We start from the raw sequence: 7,562 nt of genomic DNA on the forward strand, positions 1-7,562 counted from the left end.
TAATCGACGCTAGGTCCTTGAAAACAAGAAATGACTCTGCAAAATAGGATTTAATGTGGTTATCCATGCATTATCGAATCTTGTAGGAAAACTTTTAACTTTCATAACAAAATTCCCTTATGCCTAGTATGCATTAAAAATGTAGAACAGGAGCGGAAAGCTGAAAATTCTCAAGAGAACTAACAAATGGAGCAGCAAGGAGAAGTCATTTCATACTCGAGCAAAGAGCGCAACTGATCAGTGAAGCAGTCCAATTTGAACACTGATCGAGGTGAGATGACTGTTCCATTGCTCCGAAAAACTCAAGTAATGGTTTCGTTCGGCGAGGTTCAAAGTCGTAATGAGAACGGGTACATTATACGATGCTCCGATCTTGCTTACATGTAGCTTTAAGTAAGACTTTAAAGCAAGTAGACATTAAGGGTTTGTTATGGCTAAAACTGATTGAATGCATTCTTCATCGTCATTTGCTTTGTGACACCCTCAATTTTGAATCTAAAAACCCTCTCTGTTCAGAAACAATTCAAGATACATCATTTACTTACTTACTTACTTTCTCGATGTGCAAGAAAAGAATGGAGGGCAGTTTTTACATTGTAGTTCGATCACACAAGGAACAAATAATTTAGCACCGTGACACCTCAAGCTAATTGTTACTTATTATCTTGCAACGACAGACAAATATCTGATTACACCCAGCAAGCTAATATTACCAAATACCTTGCAATGTTGATCTTTAAAACCTTGTGAGCAGGAAAAATGAATCCGGCTGAACAAAAAATTAAGTGATAAATAATACTAGTGGATCATTTGGGTACGTCATTCGCAACTGATCATGAGTCACGGTGATCATGATCACTTTAGAAAATAAACATATCAGGAATTCTGACGTAGTCAGTAACTTGATCCAAACTGAGTAAAGAGAAAACAACAAAAAGTAACGCAAAATTCGTCAGAACTGGTTTATCACACATAAATTATTACTTGTTTGTGTTATTAAGAAATGAGTAACAGTGATGAGCAACTTACCAAAATGGGTACTGTAATCGACGTGAGGCTCGACAACAAGAAATGACTCTGCAAAATTTGATGATTTAATGTGGTTATCCATTTTAACTTTCATAACACAAATCATTTATGCCTAATATGCAAAAAGAGTGGAACTGGAGCGGAAAGCTGAAAAGTTCTCAAGAGAACGGATCGAGGTGAGATGACTGTTCATGATTGCTCGGAACAACTCACAAAATACATGGTTTCGTTCGGCGAGGTTCAAAGTTGTAATGAGAACGCATACATGTACATTATACGAGGCTCTGGTCTTGCTTAGCTTTATGTAAGACTTTAAAGCGAATAGACATTACGGGTTTGTTATGCCTAAAACTAATTGAATGCATTCTTAATCGTCATTTGCTTTGTGACACCCTCAATTTTGAATCTAAGCGGATTCAAAAACTAAAAACCCTCTCTATTCAGGAAGAATTCAAGACACATCATTTACTTACTTTCTCGATGTGCAAGAAAAGAATGGAGGGCAGTATATAGTTCGATCACACAAGAAACAAATAATTTAGCACCGTGACCCCTCAAGCTAATTGTTACCCATTACCTTGCAACGACAGACAAATAACTTATTACACCCAGTAAGCTAATATTACTAAATACCTTGCAATGTTCCTCTTGAAAACCTTCTGAGCAGGAATACTGAATACGGCTGAAAAAAAGTTAAGAGATAAATAATACCGGTGGATCATTTAGATGCATCATTTGCAACTGATCATGAGTGACAGTGGTCACTTCAGAAAATAAATATGTAGGGAATTCTTAGTCACTAACTTGATGCAAACTGGGTAAAGAGAAAACAAAAAGTAACGCAAAATTCATCAGAACTGGTTTATCACAAATAAATTACTTGTTCGTGTTATTAACAAATGAGTAACAGTGAGCAACTTACCAAAACGGATGCTAATCAATGCGAAGTCCTTGACGACAAGAAATGACTCTGCAAAATTTGATGATTTCATGTGGTTATTTATCCATGCATTATCGAATCTTGTAGGAAAACTTTTAACTTTCATAACAAAATTCCCTTATGCCTAGTATGCATTAAAAATGTAGAACAGGAGCGGAAAGCTGAAAATTCTCAAGAGAACTAACAAATGGAGCAGCAAGGAGAAGTCATTTCATACTCGAGCAAAGAGCGCAACTGATCAGTGAAGCAGTCCAATTTGAACACTGATCGAGGTGAGATGACTGTTCCATTGCTCCGAAAAACTCAAGTAATGGTTTCGTTCGGCGAGGTTCAAAGTCGTAATGAGAACGGGTACATTATACGATGCTCCGATCTTGCTTAGCTTTAAGTAAGACTTTAAAGCGAGTAGACATTAAGGGTTTGTTATGGCTAAAACTGATTGAATGCATTCTTCATCGTCACTTGCTTTGTGACACCCTCAATTTTGAATCTAAAAACCCTCTCTGTTCAGAAACAATCCAAGATACATCATTTACTTACTTACTTACTTTCTCGATGTGCAAGAAAAGAATGGAGGGCAGTTTTTACATTGTAGTTCGATCACACAAGAAACAAATAATTTAGCACCGTGACCGGCACCTCAAGCTAATTGTTACTTATTATCTTGCAACGACAGACAAATATCTGATTACACCCAGCAAGCTAATATTACCAAATACCTTGCAATGTTCCTCTTTTAAAACCTTGTGAGCAGGAAAAATGAATCCGGCTGAACAAAAAATTAAGTGATAAATAATACTAGTGGATCATTTGGGTGCGTCATTCGCAACTGATCATGAGTGACGGTGATCATGATCACTTTAGAAAATAAACATATCAGGAATTCTGACGTAGTCAGTAACTTGATCCAAACTGAGTAAAGAGAAAACAACAAAAAGTAACGCAAAATTCGTCAGAACTGGCTTATCACACATAAATTATTACTTGTTTGTGTTATTAAGAAATGAGTAACAGTGAGCAACTTACCAAAATGGGTACTAATCGACGTGAGGCTCGACAACAAGAAATGACTCTGCAAAATTTGATGATTTAATGTGGTTATCCATTTTAACTTTCATAACACAAATCATTTATGCCTAATATGCAAAAAGAGTGGAACTGGAGCGGAAAGCTGAAAAGTTCTCAAGAGAACGGATCGAGGTGAGATGACTGTTCATGATTGCTCGGAACAACTCACAAAATACATCGTTTCGTTCGGCGAGGTTCAAAGTTGTAATGAGAACGCATACATGTACATTATACGAGGCTCTGGTCTTGCTTAGCTTTATGTAAGACTTTAAAGCGAATAGACATTACGGGTTTGTTATGCCTAAAACTAATTGAATGCATTCTTAATCGTCATTTGCTTTGTGACACCCTCAATTTTGAATCTAAGCGGATTCAAAAACTAAAACCCCTCTCTATTCAGGAAGAATTCAAGACACATCATTTACTTACTTTCTCGATGTGCAAGAAAAGAATGGAGGGCAGTATATAGTTCGATCACACAAGAAACAAATAATTTAGCACCGTGACCCCTCAAGCTAATTGTTACCCATTACCTTGCAACGACAGACAAATAACTTATTACACCCAGTAAGCTAATATTACTAAATACCTTGCAATGTTCCTCTTGAAAACCTTCTGAGCAGGAATACTGAATACGGCTGAAAAAAAGTTAAGAAATAAATAATACCGGTGGATCATTTCGATGCATCATTTGCAACTGATCATGAGTGACAGTGGTCACTTCAGAAAATAAATATGTAGGGAATTCTTAGTCACTAACTTGATGCAAACTGGGTAAAGAGAAAACAAAAAGTAACGCAAAATTCATCAGAACTGGTTTATCACAAATAAATTACTTGTTCGTGTTATTAACAAATGAGTAACAGTGAGCAACTTACCAAAACGGATGCTAATCAATGCGAAGTCCTTGACGACAAGAAATGACTCTGCAAAATTTGATGATTTCATGTGGTTATTTATCCATGCATTATCGAATCTTGTAGGAAAACTTTTAACTTTCATAACAAAATTCCCTTATGCCTAGTATGCATTAAAAATGTAGAACAGGAGCGGAAAGCTGAAAATTCTCAAGAGAACTAACAAATGGAGCAGCAAGGAGAAGTCATTTCATACTCGAGCAAAGAGCGCAACTGATCAGTGAAGCAGTCCAATTTGAACACTGATCGAGGTGAGATGACTGTTCCATTGCTCCGAAAAACTCAAGTAATGGTTTCGTTCGGCGAGGTTCAAAGTCGTAATGAGAACGGGTACATTATACGATGCTCCGATCTTGCTTAGCTTTAAGTAAGACTTTAAAGCGAGTAGACATTAAGGGTTTGTTATGGCTAAAACTGATTGAATGCATTCTTCATCGTCACTTGCTTTGTAACACCCTCAATTTTGAATCTAAAAACCCTCTCTGTTCAGAAACAATCCAAGATACATCATTTACTTACTTACTTACTTTCTCGATGTGCAAGAAAAGAATGGAGGGCAGTTTTTACATTGTAGTTCGATCACACAAGAAACAAATAATTTAGCACCGTGACCGGCACCTCAAGCTAATTGTTACTTATTATCTTGCAACGACAGACAAATATCTGATTACACCCAGCAAGCTAATATTACCAAATATCTTGCAATGTTCCTCTTTAAGACCTTGTGAGCAGGAAAAATGAATCCGGCTGAACAAAAAATTAAGTGATAAATAATACTAGTGGATCATTTGGGTGCGTCATTCGCAACTGATCATGAGTGACGGTGATCATGATCACTTAATTAGAAAATAAACATATCAGGAATTCTGACGTAGTCAGTAACTTGATCCAAACTGAGTAAAGAGAAAACAACAAAAAGTAACGCAAAATTCGTCAGAACTGGTTTATCACACATAAATTATTACTTGTTTGTGTTATTAAGAAATGAGTAACAGTGAGCAACTTACCAAAATGGGTACTATTCGACGTGAGGCTCGACAACAAGAAATGACTCTGCAAAATTTGATGATTTAATGTGGTTATCCATTTTAACTTTCATAACACAAATCATTTATGCCTAATATGCAAAAACAGTGGAACTGGAGCGGAAAGCTGAAAAGTTCTCAAGAGAACGGATCGAGGTGAGATGACTGTTCATGATTGCTCGGAACAACTTACAAAATACATGGTTTCGCTCGGCAAGGTTTAAAGTTGTGATGAGAACGCATGCATTATACGAGGCTCTGGTCTTGCTTAGCTTTATGTAAGACTTAAAGAGTAGACATAAAGAGTTTGTCATGGCAAAAACTGATTGAATGCTTTCTCAATCCTCATTTTGCTTTGTGGCACCCTCAAGTTTGAATCTATTATAAAGCGAATTCAAAAACTAAAACCTTCTCTGTTCAGGAATAATTCAAGATACATATCATTTACTTACTTTCTCAGAATGGTGGGCAGTTCATGGTTCCATCACACAAGAAACAAATAATTTATTACACCCTCAGGCTAATGTTACTTATTACCTTGATATGTTCCTCGAGTCGTTGCAAATGAATTAATGGACAAGCAACATTGGTTGATTGTTTGCGTGCGCGGTGCGTGCCTGCGTTCGTGACAACCAGCCAAGCTTCTGAATGATCGTGATCACTCAGAAAATAAACAGTTAAGTTATGCATAAAAGGAATGTGTGCCGACATAGTTACTGACTTTAATCCAAAGAAAAGAAAAGAGAGGCGAGAAGGAAATTTATTACGCATGAGAAACAGTAAAGAGTTTAATTTAAAGCAGGCTTATAAGGCATATTATGTGATCACAATGTACAACTAATTAAAGAACAGAAAGCAGTATAGTTCAATCAAACAACAAAAAAATAATCAATTAGGAGTGTCTCATTACCTGGCAAAGTCTTCGTTGGAACGTGTTGAGCAGGAACAAGGAACCCAGCTACAAATAAATTAATGGTAATCAATATCGGTGGATTGTTTGTGTGCGTGCGTCTGTTACAACTGAATGACCGTGACCACTACAAAATAAATGTAAAAACAATACCGACATACACGCATGATGGAAATGTGTAATTGGCCCGAGGGAAGGAGTTGATACAACACAAGTTGCGTTGACAACGGGCAACGGGGGTAGGACAACTTTAAAATCAGAGTCCTGGGCAGGAATCAAACCTACGACCACAGGCAGACAACGCTAAGGATGCGAGAGCACGTGACGTCACGCTATTTTGAGACAGTCAACTAATCGAGGAAAATGTTCCATTAAAACTTCAAATCGCGTTGTTTCTTTTCGAAAACTCATTTTATGGACAGCTAGATAAATAAAGTTCACTCAGCTACTATTTTCTACGTTGTCCTGGAGGATTTGATGGTTTTTTGGGACGCTTTGATTTCCTCTTCAGATCACACGCGTCGTCACATACGATATAAATAGTCTATTTGCAAGGAGGTTATGCGCATGCCTTGCGCATGCATCAAATGGGATTCCTAACGGACCAATCAGGCAAAGTCTCCATTGCTCATCATATTGCGAAAAGCAATGGAGACTTTTGCCTGATTGGTGCGTTAGGAATCCATTTGATGCATGCGCATAATCTCGTTGCAAGCAAGATGGTTGCCAGAAAAGAAGACAACAGGTCATCGAGCTTTCTCGGCAAAGGAAAAGAATCGATCGCTTGTTCTTTTTTTCTGGAAGATTCTAACTTTTAGCTGGTAGCCGCGTTTGCAAAGGCGGGAAATGATGAGGGGTTGCAAAACTTTCCTCCACCATGCGAAGGACTTTTTAGTGTTAGAAGAGTCTTAGAAGCTTGCGTGGCTCCCTTCGCCTGTTGGCGAATAAGTTGAAAGCGTGCAAGTGATTACCACTATAAAATTGGCTGTCGTGTTTGCGGCAAAAAACACGTTGTTTTGCCTTTGGTACAAACAAACAAAAATCTTCTGTGTAGAGGCTTCTATTGTGCTGAAAAAACTTAGAAAACGCGCAGTCGACGAAGCGAATCAAGACAGCGGGTCAAGTTGGTTTGAGCCATTAATTTTCTTGTTGTCAGTTTCATAAATATTTTGAGAGTAAGTTTACAAGTATGACAGAAATGTTGTCATTTGTTTATGTTCGGCAGGAAATGAAAGCTCTTCAAATGCAGTTAGAACTTTTACAACTGCAACAGCAACAATCAGTAAGCTTAAGTTATATGTAAGTTACTTAAGTTTGTGACTGGAAAGTATATATACATCCAGATACAGTAAAAACCCGCGTGTAAGAACCTACATTTTTCCAAGTTTGGCAAAACAAGTTCTTATATTTGGGGGTAGTGATTGGCAATTTAGGCTAAAGTAGGTTCTTGATTAGGTTCCTAAGTTTTCAGTAGAAACCATTCCTGTACAAGCAGAAAAAATAGGTTTGGTCCTTTATGATACCGCATTTATTTATAACTGTCTTGTCGTGAGCCTTGTGCAAGACTAACTAAAAAATTATATACACTATAAACAAACATTTTGCATAAAAAATAAAATACTTAATGGAATAAGTAAAAAATGCAAAAAAAAGTCCTTTTGCCTTAATTTTCT

The 7,562-nt window shown here is 37.1% G+C and overlaps 1 protein-coding gene across 1 annotated transcript in view; it reads right to left on the bottom strand.

The window, feature by feature from the left end:
- LOC137971331 (tetratricopeptide repeat protein 28-like) overlaps positions 1-4,771 on the bottom strand; it is a 162,608-nt gene extending 157,837 nt beyond the window's left edge. The window contains exons 1-10 of the mRNA XM_068818156.1: positions 4,646-4,771; positions 3,916-3,963; positions 3,627-3,675; positions 2,996-3,041; positions 2,689-2,738; positions 1,952-1,999; positions 1,663-1,711; positions 1,030-1,077; positions 721-769; positions 1-36 (exon numbers count right to left, since the gene is read on the bottom strand). The exon at positions 1-36 is cut by the window's left edge and continues 12 nt beyond it. The gene's annotated coding sequence lies outside the window, so the exon portion shown is untranslated. The remainder of the gene's footprint in view (positions 37-720; positions 770-1,029; positions 1,078-1,662; positions 1,712-1,951; positions 2,000-2,688; positions 2,739-2,995; positions 3,042-3,626; positions 3,676-3,915; positions 3,964-4,645) is intronic.
- Between the last annotated feature and the right edge of the window lie 2,791 nt (positions 4,772-7,562).

The sequence above is a fragment of the Montipora foliosa genome, chromosome 9, assembly GCF_036669935.1.
Source record: "Montipora foliosa isolate CH-2021 chromosome 9, ASM3666993v2, whole genome shotgun sequence".
In the NCBI taxonomy this organism is placed as follows: domain Eukaryota; kingdom Metazoa; phylum Cnidaria; class Anthozoa; order Scleractinia; family Acroporidae; genus Montipora; species Montipora foliosa.